This window comes from Chaetodon auriga, chromosome 2 (genome assembly GCF_051107435.1).
Source record: "Chaetodon auriga isolate fChaAug3 chromosome 2, fChaAug3.hap1, whole genome shotgun sequence".
In the NCBI taxonomy this organism is placed as follows: Eukaryota; Metazoa; Chordata; class Actinopteri; order Chaetodontiformes; family Chaetodontidae; genus Chaetodon; species Chaetodon auriga.
Window position 1 is genome coordinate 3,471,682 of NC_135075.1, and position 17,228 is coordinate 3,488,909.

General features: G+C 42.3%; 1 protein-coding gene across 3 annotated transcripts in view; it reads left to right on the top strand.

Annotated features, from left to right (window-relative positions):
- plxnb1b (plexin b1b) overlaps positions 1-17,228 on the top strand; it is a 97,503-nt gene that overhangs the window by 6,362 nt on the left and 73,913 nt on the right. For all 3 annotated transcript variants that reach the window (XM_076750285.1, XM_076750308.1, XM_076750296.1), the window contains exon 2: positions 15,169-15,239. The gene's annotated coding sequence lies outside the window, so the exon portion shown is untranslated. The remainder of the gene's footprint in view (positions 1-15,168; positions 15,240-17,228) is intronic.

Below are 17,228 nucleotides of genomic sequence, written 5' to 3' on the forward strand. Positions count from 1 at the left end.
AAAGCATAGCCTAATCTAATTCTCATCCTGATGGACCCTAATTTTAGACCGAGGTCAGTGCAGACAAAAGATTAGACAAAGGGCTTGTGTTATCATTTTTCTTGCAGCAGGTCTTGCTATTGTTCAGCAAGCGTTATGTGTGTGCCAAAATGATAGAATGAACAGAGAAAGAATCAAAACTGGTCAAAGATCTGATGGGGATTCATCAGGACACATCTGATGAGAGAATAAGTCGATACAAAGTCTGACTAAGCATTCAGCTGCCGCTTTTCAGTTTTCATTCTGTGAACACAGGCTGCCACAAGTATTTAGGTTCAACACGTCACCCCATCACTGTCATGTTGTGGCAGTCTTATCACTGATATATAATATAAACATCAATTTCACTGTCTCCTATGTGTAAACCCTAGATTAGCACAACAGGTTCTAACCTGTTCCTCAGGCGTTGCTCAGTGTTGTACTTGGTAACACAGAACATGGAGCAAAGAGGTAATTGAAAACATTTCATCACAGCATTTTTTAATTGCACTGATCATCATGGGCTCATGAAAGCTAATAGCATAGGAGCATTTGAGGTTTGTTTTTAACCCCCTGGTCCCCACCCCCCAACAAGCCCTGCTTTAATTCTGATTGAGTGGATTGGGTTGGAGTGGAGTAGAGGAGTAAAGTGAATCGCTGAGGGCACCACTATTGAAGCAGCTCTGTAAGCAGTTCACAGTTGACAATACCTCCTTGTAATTCCACAAACATGGAGGAGTTTGGATGGTGCAAAATGCTTTTTTCTTTGACTTGATTTTGATTTTGATGGTACCCTTTGATATTCAAATAGAGATGGGACAAGCCCCTTTGATGAGAAACGCACATTACCATGAGCTGCAGCCTGATTTCAGCCAGCTACACTTCATCATAACTATTGTTTTACTGCACTGGGCGCTAGGCGAGTGAATTTAAGTGTCTGTGGGACAGACCACAATGGTAGGAGCTGATACTCATTTGTTTTTACATTTACACTGGCTGTGTTGATGTGCACAACAGTGTTTTGAACTTTGAATCACTTCATATTGTTTCTCTTTCCTCCACTGTACAGCTTGTGAGCCTTTGCTTTTCTGTAAGCTTGTTTCATCTGTGTTTTACATCCCCATTTGTGTCAGACGCTCAGAAGACTTTTATTTTCCAACCACTGCCTCACCCTGAACGGCCTCTTCTGATGACAGTCTGGACTGTTTCGTTTGAGCAGTGAGAGGCGTCCATTTTCTAAAGTAGCGTTTCTGCTGGTTGATACAGACGCTGTAGTAAAAATGGTGGTTACTGTTGTTTTTGTCGTAGGTGTCATTGATGTGATGTGAGAACACAGCTGCTCGACCAATCATAACCAAACAGTTCTGCCAGCAGCCCCTGAAAGTAGCTGGAACTTGTGTTTAGTATCACCTTCAGAGCAGTGCCCAAATGTAGTTCCTCCAACCCATCCTCAAAGCGGGCGGAGAACTGTGGGAACAAAAGCAGAAGCAGCGACAATGGCAACATGTTATGTTATGTGTTGTTAAGTTTCTCCAGTGGAAAAGGACTGGTTGGCAGCATGGCACAGCACCACACTGGAAAATGGCAACATGAGAAAAGCTGCCAATAGCTCCACCCCACAAAAACATCCTCGCTCCACAGTCTAAAACTCCAACTAGTTCTCACAGCTTTAGAGGCACGTGAACACACCACACACATGCGTGCACACACAGATTTTTCATTCACTTTGAGCTGCACACACCTCAGTTTTAGTAAAACTGATCCAGAATATGTAAACAACTTGGCAGTAGACAAAATAAATGGGGGTTTGATGGTTTATGCTTTTGCATTTTCGGTTGTCATCTGCACCTGCACATTCTGCTGTGATGATGGGAGGTCCTCGTTTGCATGTTTTTTTTCCTACACATTGGTGGAAGAATTTTGCTTGCCAACACTGTTTGCTGTGCTTGCTCTTTGCAGCTTTGGAAGGGGTGGTCTGCAGGTCTTGCACCCCCTTCTCCTTCTCTCTGCAGGGGGGAAACAGGGAAAGTGGCCCTGCCTCCTTTGTTCCTTTTGTTGAAGAGGAGGCTGAAAAGACCAGCCAACCAGAGAGGGGGATTGTGAGGAAAAAGTGGGGGTTAGAGAGGTGAAGGCGTACCTCGAGGAGAGAGGGCGGAGGGGGGAGAGGGAGAGGAGGATGTGAGCGTGTCTCCTCCCCTGTCTGTCAGTTCGAAAACAGCTGGTGTTTACTGCAGACTCCTTCTCTGTCTCCTCAGAGGAAGGGCAGGTGAGTGGGTGTGGCTGAGGAGGAGTGTCCACCATCTGGAGGATAACCTCAAGCATTCAGGCTTCGGCATCCTAACAGCTCCTTTGAAAATAAACTTTGAGAAGTTACCTTGAGTCAGTCAAGCATTTGTTGGGAACATGTTCATTTTTACGCTGAGTCTGATAATCTGTGTGAAATTGCTTTTACTCTGGCTGAATTGTTCTTTGCATTGCATGGCTGCAGTCAGACAGGTGGCCATTCATTGTGGCTTATGATTTGAAATGAAGGAACTTAGAAGTGCGCGTGAAATTGAATATCATTTGCATGACGTCAGGCAGCTAGCAATGGTTTTTGACTCCAGAGGCAACAATACAAGAGGCATCTGCTGTGGTGACACTAGCCGGGTTTTTTCCTCACTTTGTGTTGTGTGTGTGTGTGTGTGTGTGTGTGTGTGTGGCTTTTCGTTGCACGCAGGCGAGCGTGAAAAGCAGCATTTTGAAATACCGACAGCCGACTGTTGCCAAGTGGCAACCATGAAAGCTCTTGGAGAACAGTGAGCGCTCAGTTTCCCCAGAAACGCCCTTTTTCTCAAGACAGCTCCCTCTAAATCGACTCACCCCCCACCCCTAAACTCCCTTTAAACGCCTTTGGGGGGAGGGACCCTCTGTCCTGGGAAAAGGGGGGTTTCTATGGAAAGCCAAAGACGAATGTTGGACAGGCGTGTTAAAAGTTCAGGACCTTGGCCGGCTGCTGGTGGACTCCACTAGTACAGAACAATGTTCTGGGATGTCTGAAATTACCTAGCTGTAGGTATGCAAGCTGAATATCTGTTGGTTGAAAAGAAGCTCTGCCCTTTGAAATGATACAGTGAGCTTTAAAATGGTCTCATTAGCAATGGTCATAAATTTTAGTGGGTCATATAAAAAGCAAGTAAAAGCAAAAATGACAAAACTGGTAGTGTCTCAAAATTAGAATCACCTCAATTTGGGATTACAGCAGTTAAAAGCCTTTAGCTCTGCATGCTTCAGATCGGTTTATTAGCACTGCTGTTAAATGCTCACCTAATACTTTTCATAGTTTCTATTTCAAAAGCACTCAGTGCATGTTACAGAGCTCAAAGTCATACATATAAATTGCCTATTTTGTCAGCTAAAATCTTCAGGTAAAGTACAGGGTTCCTGCAAAGTCTTGAGAGTTCTGAAAACTTTAACAATTGTGTAGTCAAGGTTAGCGATATGCTTGAATTAGAATATACTCTATGAAAACTGCTTGGTATTCGACAGAATCACTCATGATCAAAACATGCAGTCAAAGTTAGCATGAACAGCTGGCAGAATAAAGGAAGGGACAATAATCCATTGAATGATGTGTGTATAACAGATGTCTGTTAACGTTTTTAGCAGTCACATTTATAGTAACAATTTACACGTGATGATAAAGTCTGGAAATGTTTGGAAAGTGCTCGAACTTTAAAAAGCTGTACCAACCCTGAACATTTTCACTTCCATCCAGTAATGATGACCAGGAGATGCTGTTGAGAGAACGTGAAAATGCTAGTAAGTGGACCTTGAGTTAAGACATGTTTCATCAAAAGCATTCAGTTTACGTTGGTATGAAATGGAGAAAAGCAGCGAGTCTTCACGTCCAAGAAGACATAACCAGTAAGTCTTGGGATTTTTAACGTGACACAGAGTCACTACAGTTGTCTTCATATGTTTTTCTGGTCATTGCTGTTGCTATCGGGAGCTGCTGGTAACCTTATGTTATCACATTAAAGTGTCACTTACTCGTCATACAGACAGTAGACATGTTGCCTCAGCGGAGCAGTATTTTTATAACCTGCCTATCATATGTCTTCTTACCATGACACTTCCTGTTGGTTCACACTGCCACAGGGGTCAGAGGTCACAGGGCTCTGTTATCCTTGCTTTGACACCATCCTCCCCCAGCAGGACTTTTTTCCTCCCTGAGGCTTCCAGCAGCACAGAGGTACTCAGACTCATGTTGAAATGTTTGTATGAATATGTGACTGCATCTGTGTGTTTGGGCATTTGTGTGTGAATGTGAACGCCCTGTGGGCCCACAGTGTTTCCTGGCAACCTTTGCCACTTGCTGGTAAGCTGAGCTGCGACACAGTGTCGCAGTGTACAGGCTGCTCTGTTGCCCTCACCGGGTTGGATTTACAAGGCTTTGATTTAGGCATTCCTTAAGCCGATCTAAAATTTTGGTTGCATTTCTCATTTAGTGTACTGTAATCCTGGTGAATGAAAGCAGAAACACACTGTGCGACTAACTCACAGTCCAGAATATATGTTGCGTGTCTGCACATGCTGCTGGGCTTCTGTTGGTGTAATGTAATAGCTCAGCTTACAACATACTAGACTTATTTGTGTAGACCAATGGACATTGAGACAGCTTTCATAAGTAACACTCTCTTCGTGTTATTAATGGAGAGATTAAGGGTGTTTTCTTGCTTACTAGGAATAATCTTTTCCACCCGCTCCACCTCAGTAGCCTTAATCTGGCTGCAAATGAACCAGGCCTCTGTTTCCAGGGTTATGGAGCACTCTGAGGGGGGGGGGTTGTGAGTGTGTGTATGTGTGTATGTTGGTTTGTTTTTCACCCCACCTCCCAAGTTCATGTAACTCAAACAGCAGGTCAGTACTGACATTTGTAGTTGAGCCATGAGTGCAAATACTCAAGAAAGTGTGTCCACATCCAACTGTTGCAAACTCTCTGCTGCTTCACTTTGTAAAACAATGTTATGGCAATTAGTCTCCACAACGGCGTGCTGCTTGGTTTCCCTCTCTTTCTTTCTCTGTGGGAACTTGGTAGCATAGAGTAACATATGCTGGAATCATAAATGTTAGTTGTATTTTTGTTCACATTTTCTTTCTGTTACTTTGATTGTCATTTGTGTCCTTTTGCTGCTGTTTGTTGTTGCTGCGCTGCAATTTCCCCATAAAGATATTTGAAATATTGTCATGGACATTTAGATGTTAGTAAAACCGAACATTGTGCATGTGTTCTGGGCAGGTTCCAAAATGAACTTTTGGTCTATCTGCCAGTGGTGGTAAACTAATAAAGAATATTTTTCAGCCGGTCTTAAAATTGCACACGATACAATGTCCTTAAAACACTTTAATTACTTATTGAATAAACAGTACGAGGAGTTTGACTGCTGCGAGCAGGTCCTGTTTATCGAGTACATGTTTTTGGCATTGCTGTTGTAAAGAAACCCCCCCCCCCCAATCCTTGAAGCACCACTTCTTGGTAAATTTTCTCTTAACCTCCACTGTGCTCTTCATTTTTCTCTTCAGGCTGATGTTAGCACAAGCTTCCTCTGTGGTAGGCAGCTAGATAAAATAAGCTCATAGCAATGGCGGACAGCGAGGGTCAATCAGAGAGTTACGATACAATCAATTATTGACGGTCATATGTTTCATGCTGCCACCAGTGAGCAGAGTCGATACAAAACAAAGCATAGTCAATAAGTTTTGTCGTGGTGTGTGTCTATTTCAGCAGCCCTCCAATGGCGGCTGACCTAATTTATTCATCAACGTAGATTTTTACCCACATTTGACGAGTGGCAGGTACTCATTTTAAACTGTGGTTCATATCGACCTCAAACACAGAAAATGAAGTCTAAATGACTTAATACATTTTGTGTTATTAAACTTTCCATGTAACTTTCCAAAGAAATTCAAAGTACTGGTGTCAATGTGTTTGTCAGGTACAGTGATGCAGAAATGGCTGTGAAACACGTCCAATGTGAACACAGCCTGTCACAAATCCATGACTTTTTCTTTGAAAATTATGGGCAGAACAGAAAAACCAACCACTTTATTAGCTACAGTCCAGCATTTAATCTTGACCTTTATTTGAATCTGTTTTTCTTTTCTCAAACGTTTTTCACCTCCTGAGCTGTTTTGTACTCAGATAGTCAGGCCATCTGCCATTAACATTCCTTCCATTGAAATGTCAACACAACCCAAGTCCTGGTACCTACAGGGATCCTGCTGATAAAACAGGACCCCCTCAGGCTGGTAGAGATCCACAGTGGACTGTTGTGACCACGGTATATTGATAAGGTGTGAATGAAACACTTTTGTGGACATAGACAGGGAGCAGAATGTCCCCTTTTTAATAATTCCAATGTTTTAACCTGAGTCAGCAGATAGTTCAGTGATTCACTGGCCAAAATAATAACTATTATAATGGAATTTGCTATTACTTGTCTGCATTTCCTTTGGTTATTGCAGACATTTGGAAACAGTAATTAGTGATACATAAATCAACAGCGCTAATAAAACTGTGTCTAGAGGCGAGCTCTACCAGTGGAAACCAAACACATGGTGCTGCTGCAATAAAATTAAAAATATCATTATTATTGGCTGAAATAAAGATAAAACAAAGTTTTACATTGCTAAAATCTGCCCAACCTGGCTTCCCATCGTTTAGTTTGTCTTCATGTAGACAGTGAGCAGGGCAGTAAAGTGTTGGTGGTTTACCTCATGCGTTACTCAGCAGGAGTGATGATCAGTGAGGGCAGCTGTAAAAGTTTTATAGCACAAACTACCCCTCCTTTTCGGACATTATTACTGTGTTCTACGGAAACACATTACACGTTGTTTCCACTGGAGCAGCTCAGGCTCATTGTTAAGTATCATGTGCATGGACATTCACTTTTTTGAGAATGAGCTAATCCTATGGTCATCTGCGCATTTACTACTGCTGTTATCTTGGGTTCGTACACAACAGACATATTGGAAAAGGTGTGGAATGATGCTTTAGCCTTGACGGCTAAATGATATGACATACATGACTTTGCAAACTGTAAGTAGTGTTTTTGCAGATCCTCAAAGGCCCTGCACTCCCCCACAGGTATTTTGAGTTATTGGATGAAACCTCTGCTCAGGTTGAAGGTAGGCTGAGCTGTGCTGGAATGTCATTTCCAGTCAAGCAAACAGTTTGTGCACTCCCACAGAGTTTTGAGGAGAATACTTATTAGCTTCAATAAGAAATTCTGAACTCTTCAGTTCAGAGAAATCACCTAGAATTGTAACTAAATCTTAGAGTTCTTACACCAAGACCTTTTTTACACTAAGACCTCGTCTTAACAGAAATGGGTGTCATGGGAGACATAACGTTTATGGAGTTGAACATAGCAGAACAGGTATGTACATATGTAAGCTGTTAAACTTCCTCTCTCACCATAGCTTCTCTGAAGCTATAACTTTACAAATCCTAGGACTGCCTACTTCAAACACATATCAATCTACAACTTCCTGGCTGACATACGCAAAAATCCTAGACTTTTGTTTTTTGGGTATTGAACAGGTGTGATTTATGCTGTGAGCACATGGTTGCACAAGACTTTCCAAAACCAGTTTGTACCCAAACTCCTCCAGTGTTTTTCTCTGAAATTCATTTAGTGTTATCATAGTTGTACTTTTTTTTTTTTTTTTTTTTTTTTTTTTTTTTTAGATATTAAAGACTTTAGATATCTGTTCCTTGATCACAAACATTCTGAGGAGCTCACATAATTAGCAGTCTGAGGTGTTTGTCTTCAGCACAGATGTTCCAGTGGGATCCAGCCAGAGTGGACTTCAGTAGCAGGGACACGGTGTCAGGATGTCCACCTGCAACAAGGCACTCACATGAACAACACACACACACACACCGCTGCCATCCAGGCACCTGAGCAGATGGTTCCAGTACAGCTCATCCCCTGCATCAGAGGGCGACCCAAAATATGTTAAGCTGCAAGTCCAAAACAAAATCACTATCAACCACACTGCCATGCTGAGGGAACATTGGAGATCTTTTGGGACTGAAGTGCAGCTGAAATCACTCCCCACAGAGATCATCTCAGATGTCATATTACCTCGAGGCAGGGGGAAACCACATAGAAAGCTTTCTATCTTCATCAGGCCAATTTCCTTTTTTCCCCCAAGTGAGCTGTTGAATTAATCAGACAGTTCAGCCATGGAGTCGTACCAATCTGCATTCCAAATGTTAATCTGAATATATAACACTCTAAAAATCTTCAGGAACTTGACCTGTGCTTCAGACTGGGATGTTCAATAGAAATGTCCCCCCAGGAACTCCCTCCCTTATTGATTACACATGTTCAGTCTGCTGCTTATTGACCGTGGACAGCCAACTGATTACTATAACGACCCCATGACCCGATATCCTGCGTAGTAGAAAGCAATGAAAAAGCGATGGCCTCATTTAGAAGTCGTACTCATTAATGTTACTGCAGGATTGTCCTGACTCTAATCTCCTGAATATTTGCTTTTCAAATCTTTTAATGGAAACTGATGCAGAAATCCTGAGCTTTAAGGAGCGGAATTCTTTTGTCTCATATGTTTTGATGCTTTGAATTTAATCTCTCTGATGCTATGGGTTGTTGTTTTGGAAAAACTCTTACTAGCAGTGTTTGGTTTGGCGGCGACCCGCAGAGTCTTCTGCTTTGTGTTATTTTCAGAATGGGAAGAATTAGGGGAAAAAGCTTCATCCATTGATTGCCATCTCCCAAAATGCAATGGAAGACTTCCAACGTGCTTTTTGTTGTCATGTTTGGTCTTGTACTGGCTTTAGGGATGAGGTGGTCTTTTGTGCATTATATGCCTAATGCATTTAACCTGCTGATGTAGTGTGTGGGTTAGTAATTCATTTTTAAGTTAATCAAATCTTTCAATTTTTTCTTCAAATGCCTCATTTCATAGCTAAAATTGACAAAATGTTCTTCCAGGGGGCATCCCCCAGGACTTCTCCCTCACCTGTCTTACCCTGAACCTGTTTGCATGCCAGTTTTATTGAGATGCTTTTAAACCAAAATGCTTTCATAGCTGGGTGACAGCATTATGTTGGTGACAGTGTTGCGGTGGCCGCCACCGCTGATTGAATGTAGTGGAAATACTACATGTACATGATGTGATTTTCTTCCCATAATTTGAAAGAAATGAAAATGAAACAACCATGCCCTGTGGTGAATTAGGCGTCAGCCTGGCTCTGTGTTTCCAAATCAGACAGATTAAGATGCAAGTCATCTGTGGGCGGATTTACAGAACAGGAACAGTTTTATAATTTCAGTAACGTAATATAATCATATCATTTCAAATAGGAAAACCTTTTTGGCCTTTGCAATGAACTGTGTTTCGTAAAAGTCACTGATACTGCTCTGTCAAACTGATTTGTCCTCATTTTGTGGAAGGAGTCTGGCCTGTTGAACAACTGGACAAAATGCTGTGGGCTTCAGGGTTTGGCACAGTGTCAGTGGGGGATATCCTCATTGATTGCCCCTGGGCCTCTGCTGTTGCTGCATATCCGACTCATTATCGAGCGCCATTTGAACGCAAAAGAACAAGTTCACACTTGATTCCTTGCCCTACTTCTACTAATTTTTAGAGGAATTTGTGCAACACAGTGTTTGGTGCTGCAGGTGAATATTGGGCTGGCTGCTGTTGATGATTTAAGCATGACAAACTGATTGTTGGTGTCTGGGGGCCACACAAACCTGCTCTAAATCAGACTGACTCAGAGCACTGTTGTAGTCTTTGACTTTGTGTGAGCTCAGGAGATGTGTGAAAGTGCCTGACAGGCGTGGCGGGGACACACCAGGCGACTGAGCCTGGGGAGAGGGGGGCAGTAAAACCACGAGGCAGAGAGGATGGAAACAGGGGTGACAGCCAGGAAGAATGTGACTCTTTCCACTGATGCCCTCTTCATACAAGAGAAGCTTGTTCAACCTACATTTAAGTTCTTTATATGAGATTGGTGTCACAGGTTAATTTCTTCTCATCACAGCTGAGACTTTATTCTGCAACCGTCGTTCTGCATAAACATTCAATTACAGGTTTAGTTCAGCTTTTCACAAACTTTCTGTCTATGGCCCGCCCAAACTTGTTTCCATCTTCCTGTCTTTCTTTTAGTGACTCTTAAATGTTTAAACTTCAATAACATTAAATTAACCCCCATGTATAATGATAAAGCCTGCTCACTTAAACCAAATATTAGTCACTGGCAGCAGGGATGTCACAAAGCCAGTTCAGATGATGTGCAGTGACCCATTCAGGTCAGGCAATGCAGGATTAACCCGTGCCACTGTCAGTGTGAAAGGGCCGTGAGTGTTACCACCTTATAAAACCTCTGGATTTCAAAGTAAAAAATACTACTACTACTACTACTACTACTAATAATAATAATAATAATAATAAAATAAGTTAAAGATGCCCAGGACAGGTAACTTTTAAAGCAATGTTCAGTTTTATCACAGCTTGGGTCTTAGTTTTAGCCTCATCAGTGGCATGGTCCACCACTGCGGTTTACGACCAAATATCTGCAAATCTGTGTTTAGTTCTAATTAGCAAATGTTGGCATGTTGAAACCCTAACATAGATGGTCAACAAGGAAAACCACCACCGAAACATTAACATTCAGCATGTTGACATTGTTAAGGTGTCAGTTAGCATGTAGCTTGAAGCACCGCTGTGCCAAAGTAGCATTGATGAAGACACTCAGTCTAAGTGTAGTTTTGGACATCATTTCCATCAGTAATAGTAACATTGTTCTCATTAAGTTACTTGCTGAGTTTTGGAAACACAGCAACATTGGCGAAAAGAAGTAAAGATACATTACAATCAGACAAAGCAAACTTATTGAAGAGAGAAAACAAAGGCAAACCACAAAAGTATTACTCACATTGTCCCATTAACATCCATCATAGTTAACAGACCAACATCCTTGCGCAACTTTGACCTAAATTTACTGCAGTTGGTTGCAATGAGGAATTATTCCTGACATTTTCTCTGCGCTAATTTTTTGTTTTGCCTCCAAGTAAAGTAGTTACGATTATCTGAGTAATCTGTTTTGCCTTGTTGGGCTTCATTATAGCGATGTCACCATGTTCCCAGATCTGAGCAATTACTTTGGTGAGTAAAGGTTTCTTATAACCAGCGTTCTAAAAACGACAAAAATAAAATCAAAGTGTAACAAGCTATGACTGTCCATTCAGGGATTGCTTATTTTCATGGACAATGAGTCAAAGTGTGAAATCCTTATGTGAAATGAAGGTGTATTGAAGAGAACAGCTTGCCACAGGATTTAGGCATTAAATTCAGCTGAAGTTTATATTTATATTATAATCAACACATTTGAAGCGTTGTTCCTGTAAGGAATGTTAGTCACATATTATTAAAGCTCACCACTGTAGTGAAAGCTTGAGGCTGTGACGATGGATAGAAAAACATTGGTAATTAAAGCAGGCAGAGAAGGCGTAGCTGATGACCCCTATGTGCGTTTCCCCCACTGACTTAAAAAAATCAATCATGGCTAATACGGGTTGGGGGAATTGGAACACATGCCATGTGTTGTTGTCAGATTATGATGATGAGCTTATCCTTTTTTGCATTCCATTAGAAAACATGGTACAGTAAATGAATGAATTGGCCATAGAGGCAGCACGCTGCTAGTCGTGTTCAGTGCGAGAACACAATTAGACTTAATGACCGAGCTGTCGCTGCAAAACGCTCATCCTCTATCTCATCTCATTAAGGCTTAGAGATAGATGCTCAGTCTCTCATTAGTTCACTATAAAGTTTAAAGATTAATCCCTGTACTTACTCTCCCAAAGAAGATTTCTGCTGTTGGGTTCATTGACAGATTTACCTCTGGCTCTCAGGAATTCAACCACAACACTATTTCAGTTTCAGTTTGACACCAAGCCTGCCTTTTCTGCCTTATTTCGGGTGGAATTTGTTGGTATAACCTTTGTTCGTTCTGAGGTTGAATGACCAGATGTCGGTTCAGGGATGAAGCGAGATGGCATCAACCCTGTGCCAACAAGCCTGAGAGGGCAGGGCAGGAGTTGTATTTAGACCCTGTGTATATTTTCCAAGGAACAGAGGGGAAAAAGCTGAAACTTCTGGCATTTAATTACAGAGCGCTCGTGGCCAAAGGCACACTGTCAATGGTAGTTTTAAGGCCGACAGCTTAACAACCTCAGGAATGGTGGCACTGTTGGTTTTGGTGACGCTGTGTCATTTCCTCCTGTGAAGAGCTGGCTTTTTTGATGTGTTCGGGATATGTATGTGTCCCAGCTCCACCGAACAGACAAAATGAAGAAGCCAGTTAAAAAATATAACATTATGGTGCTATCACGTGTACCAAAATTCGCCACCATTGCCAAGTCAACAGTGAAAGTTCAGACTAATTTTAGGACTTTATAATGCCTGGAAATGGCCTCTTTTTGAAGTCTGTTTTCTCATGAGAACCCTTTCTGTGACAGTTTTAGTTGCTTTGAGGGACGTGTCTCCTGTTTACAGAAAATATGCCCCCTGCCTCTGCTGTGCTGCAGCAGTGATATTTTTCTTTCCCATGTTAATCTGACCTGATTTGAGTTCAGTCCATTCCCTCTTGGCACTGTCAAAAGTAGTGGTAGATTAATCGGCCGACCAATTAATCAGGCCGATATCTGGCATTTTGAGATGACCCGCATTGGCCGATGCCTGTGACTACAAGGCCAGTGGAACCGAAAATGGCAGCTGACACATTTTTTATTTTCAAATGTTTTTCGGCATTCATGCGAATAATAGATGAGCATTAAAAAAATGTTCACTGGGACCAAAAACGGAGATATGCTGCTGGGTGCTACAGTGTGCACTCGCATTGTTTGTTATTTCTGCAGTCTGTGAGTAACTGCACTAAAACTGTATTTTTCATTCACAAGGGCTTTTTTAAAAAAAAAAAAAAAAAAAGGTGTGAAGAAAAGCAGCAGCATATCGGTATTATATAGAAGCCCGTGGCAGCCCTGCTCTCAGCATTGGCCACTGGAAAAACCCGTATCAGTCGACCACTAGTCAAAAGGTCTCTGTGTATTTGCCACAGTGGGCTTGTTTTAGAGGACTCATGGGTGTGATGTTCCTCCATGTAGAGTTTGTGGGGTCGGGGGTGGATGGGGATGTGCCCGCCTTTTTTGGCCGGGCGATCACTGGTTTTGGCAAGGGTGAGCGAACATACCATGTCACCAGTTGAGTCACTGTACATTTCCTAACAATAGGAAGCCTGGCTGAAATTGGCACAGTCCTTTTTCATGACCACAAAGAGAGCCATTAAGGCTTAAATGCATCCGGATTCAAGTTGCCCCTTAACAGGAGAGAGTGTGCCTGGCTGTGGTGTGAGTGCTCTTACATAAGGTTTCTTCATTTGGCCTGGCATCAAAAGAGCTATTGGCTGGAGGACACGGCTTCACTGCCTCTAGTCTCTGAAAGCTCAACGTGTCTACTAACATTGTCAAAGCTGCTCCAGGCTCTGTGATAACTCATCTGCACTCTGTTTGTTCAACCTGATGAAGCATTGTGTGATACAAGTCAACGTTAATCCTTGAATAGGAAACTCACTGAGGGGAACAAACATTAGAGCAAAGGCCGCAAACTGCTCTCTGTACTTTCATCTTCAAACTTGTCTTCACGCAGCGCAACTTAAGGACTCACCCGCAAAGTCTGGGTCAAAGATAAATGGCAACAGTATATGAGTTAGTCAGTGTGTTGCAGCTGAGCCAGCTTCTCACCTGAGGGAATTGCAATAAAACAAGACCCAACGCGTCCCGGCCTGAGGGCAGAGGTAGGAGCTATGGAATCAGCTGGCAGTGATAGAGACCTTTACAGTTAAAAAACGCTTTTTTTTCTTTCTTTTTTTTTTTTTTTAAACAACATTGAGGGTGGATTGGAAAATCTCCAGGTTTGACCAAACTTGATCCAAGTTAAGACAGCATTCCTTGACAATGACTATGATTTGAATTGCCTGTGGTAAGGCAGGGATGCTGCCTTTACAGCTTCAGGACATCTGTGGTGAAGGACAAGCGTAAAATGAGACTTTATTAGGGCTGCAAAAGCCGAGAAGGATCCTGGTTTAATTTCATTTCATCTGTTTTTTTCAGAAGAAGGCCCATGCAGCTTGGTTGTTAGAGCTTGTTTATATATAGTACAGTAGTTCAGTAGAATTCAGTGTCATTGTGGTCAACACTGTGTGTTTTGAAAGTAGTCTAGACTGCAGCAGTCACTTTTTGTTTCTCATTTGAGCTGCCATTTGAAAGTGGCAAAAGTGAAATAGTCAGTCTGTAATAATGTTGATCCAAATTCAACATACAGGCTACTGTCCTACAGGCGCCCTGATGTCCTTTCGGTAAACTACACAATTACTGTTGTAAAAAGGAAATGGAGGAAAAAGAGCAAGCCGTGAACAATCATGTCACCAAACTGAGAGATTGGAAAGGATTGTTTTTTTTACAGCCAACTCGATTTAAGACTAATTTCATACAAAATGTGGTTTGAATGTGTGGCATTAAACTATATCAATGACTCCAGTATTAGTTTTCTAATACACAGTAGTTCATTTTTAGAAGATAGGCATTCCTTGTTATATTTTAAACCTCAATCAGAAACCATACATTTGTGAACGTTTTTTAAATTCTGGACCTAATCATCTCTGAGTACAGCTTTAAATATGTGTTATAAAGTCTATAGAGAGATCATATTTCATGTCGTGCCAGGCTCTCCTCTCTGTGGCAGCCATTTGTCTGCGTTTTAAAAGGTGACTTTTGTGGCTGCTCTTGCCTCGCCATGTTCAAGGTCTTTGTTGTTGAACTGAACAATAGCTGTTTTGTTTGGGCCCTCACCTGCATAGCATGAATTAAGAAGACATGGCAGGCGTTACAAATGGTTTAAGCTCACGTTGTAGAGGGGATTTCTCCAGCCGCTGACTCCTGCTATCATCATCTGTTTCCACATTAAGGTCCCTCAAAGAACGTTTGCGTTGCACTTTATGTCATGCTTTTGGCTTTTAGGGAAGAAAGCTGTAAAAATGCTCTCTGGATTTTCTAACTGCTTGTCCTCCTCCAGGTTTTGACAAATCCTCATGGGAGCCATGGAAGGATTGAAAGTGGCAGGAAAAGTACAGTGAACTTCCACAGGTAGGAAACTAAGTTTCTCCTCCTTTGTGCATGTGCAGTAATTATTCATAGCCAAATAAACGTTCTGTCATTATAAGGTGATTTTCCTTTTGGGCCATTGCTGATGTTGAACATCAAAATAGCCAGATGCATCGAGGGGGCAATCACTTAAGCTTTTTTAACTATTTCCTTCAATTCATCTGAATTACACAATGGCTCATGGGATTTCAGTTTCCTCCTCCTGCGGTGTCAAGTCCACTTCCCCTCAAACCGCATCCCACCACACTCTACAGCTATTTAAAGTGTCAGCGGCTGCTCCCAATTACTCCTCCCCACGCCAAACCAGAAGTTCAGGCCACGCAAATGCAGGCCTCCCCGCTGCGACTTTTATCTGTTTGTTTTCATATTTCCCTTCCCTCTGTCAGCCCTCCTCCCTTGTGCTCTTACTGTTTTTGCCTTCGCCAAGGATTGTGTTTTTCTTCCAGCTGACCTTGGTTGCATAAACTAAACGCCTGATCCCCCTTCTTTGATTCTCCTCTCTGTCCGAACCCTCCTCCTCCCTGTCCCACCACTCTGCCAGCCTCCTATCCTCTCGGCGCTCCCACAAAGCCCAGTGTTTTGATTACATTGTGAAATTGGAGCCAGGACTATTTATTCCCAGGCTGGGGTAGTGTGGAGGACCTGGTTGCAGGATAAGCCAGAGAGGGGGAAGCCAGGAAGCTGTTGTGGTTGAATCAGGCGGATGGTGTTGGTGGGTGAACTGTTTATGTGTTCTCATAACCTCTCTTTGTAGGCTGTACATCCAGCCAGCTGTTTCAAATAAGCAGAACGCCCAGGGTCACATCTCACTGTCAGCAGTTTCTGTACATAACCCAAACCCCATCATTCAGCTTTGGCCATCACAGGGTGGCAGATTGGCCCAGTGGTTTGAAACACCATCCAATTGTCCTTCAGCTGAAGGACCAAGGCTCAGGCCATTTTTTGGGAAGCATATACCCTATGTGCTATAGAGACTGACGCCAACTTGCTTTCGGAGCTTTAAAGCAGGGATAATGTGCCATGCGCACATTCAGTGACAACGTTGGCTGAATAATCATGTTCACAGAGGTGGGAAGGTGTCCACAGAGTGCTTCACCAAAAAAACAAAAAGGTGAATTTTCCCAATGTACCCAAACCCCTATCAGCTCCACTGAAGTGCTTCAACATTGCATACATGCAGTTTATCTTGACCTTTGACCTCTGAGATAATGGGGGGTTGCAGGACAATACAGGGAATTCCTGTATAAGCATGCATAGCGTCCCTTATTCCCCCCTTTTCATCTCAATATTGGTCTTTGCTTTAAGTTTGTGAATTATAGTTTAAAATGGTTGTCACTAGAACGTCCTGACTGAGTGACAAGCGATTCCCAATGAAGGGTACATTTTGCAGATTGCTCATTATTGTCTTAGCCTTGCTCAGAAATAATTTCAACAGAAGGCTGTAGACTAGATGATTAACAGTTCTTTGTTTGACAAGTATCGTGTGTGTCCACAGCCTGATATATCAGTGCCACAGAGCACAAGGGAATCAATGAGCCACAGCATTGCAGTGAGTGACATGTTTCTTCCTTACCATGAGCTGTAGTTTATTTTCACCCAGTCCCACATATACCATCCTACTGCCCTAAATACTCACTGGAGCACCAAATGTGGATTAATCCACCAGTGGAAATAGTTCCCAACAAATGTACAATTTAGTTGTGCATGTACTCGGAGTAATGTGCCGAGCAGTTTTAGGAAAGTACTGAGCCTTTTTTTTTTAATTGTGAAAGGAAAGCATAGTCATTGCTTGTTTGTAAAGATTTATTTCTTCAGTAGCTAATGTTCTTTGGGCTGACTGTCACAGGTTATGGAAGTCAGGTAGTATTGAGAGACAGACGAACAGGTTGTTTTTTGTCTATGTTGACAATAGAAAAATATGGAATACTGTCAGCCCTATCCTTAAATGTGAACTCTTCTACACGTGACTGA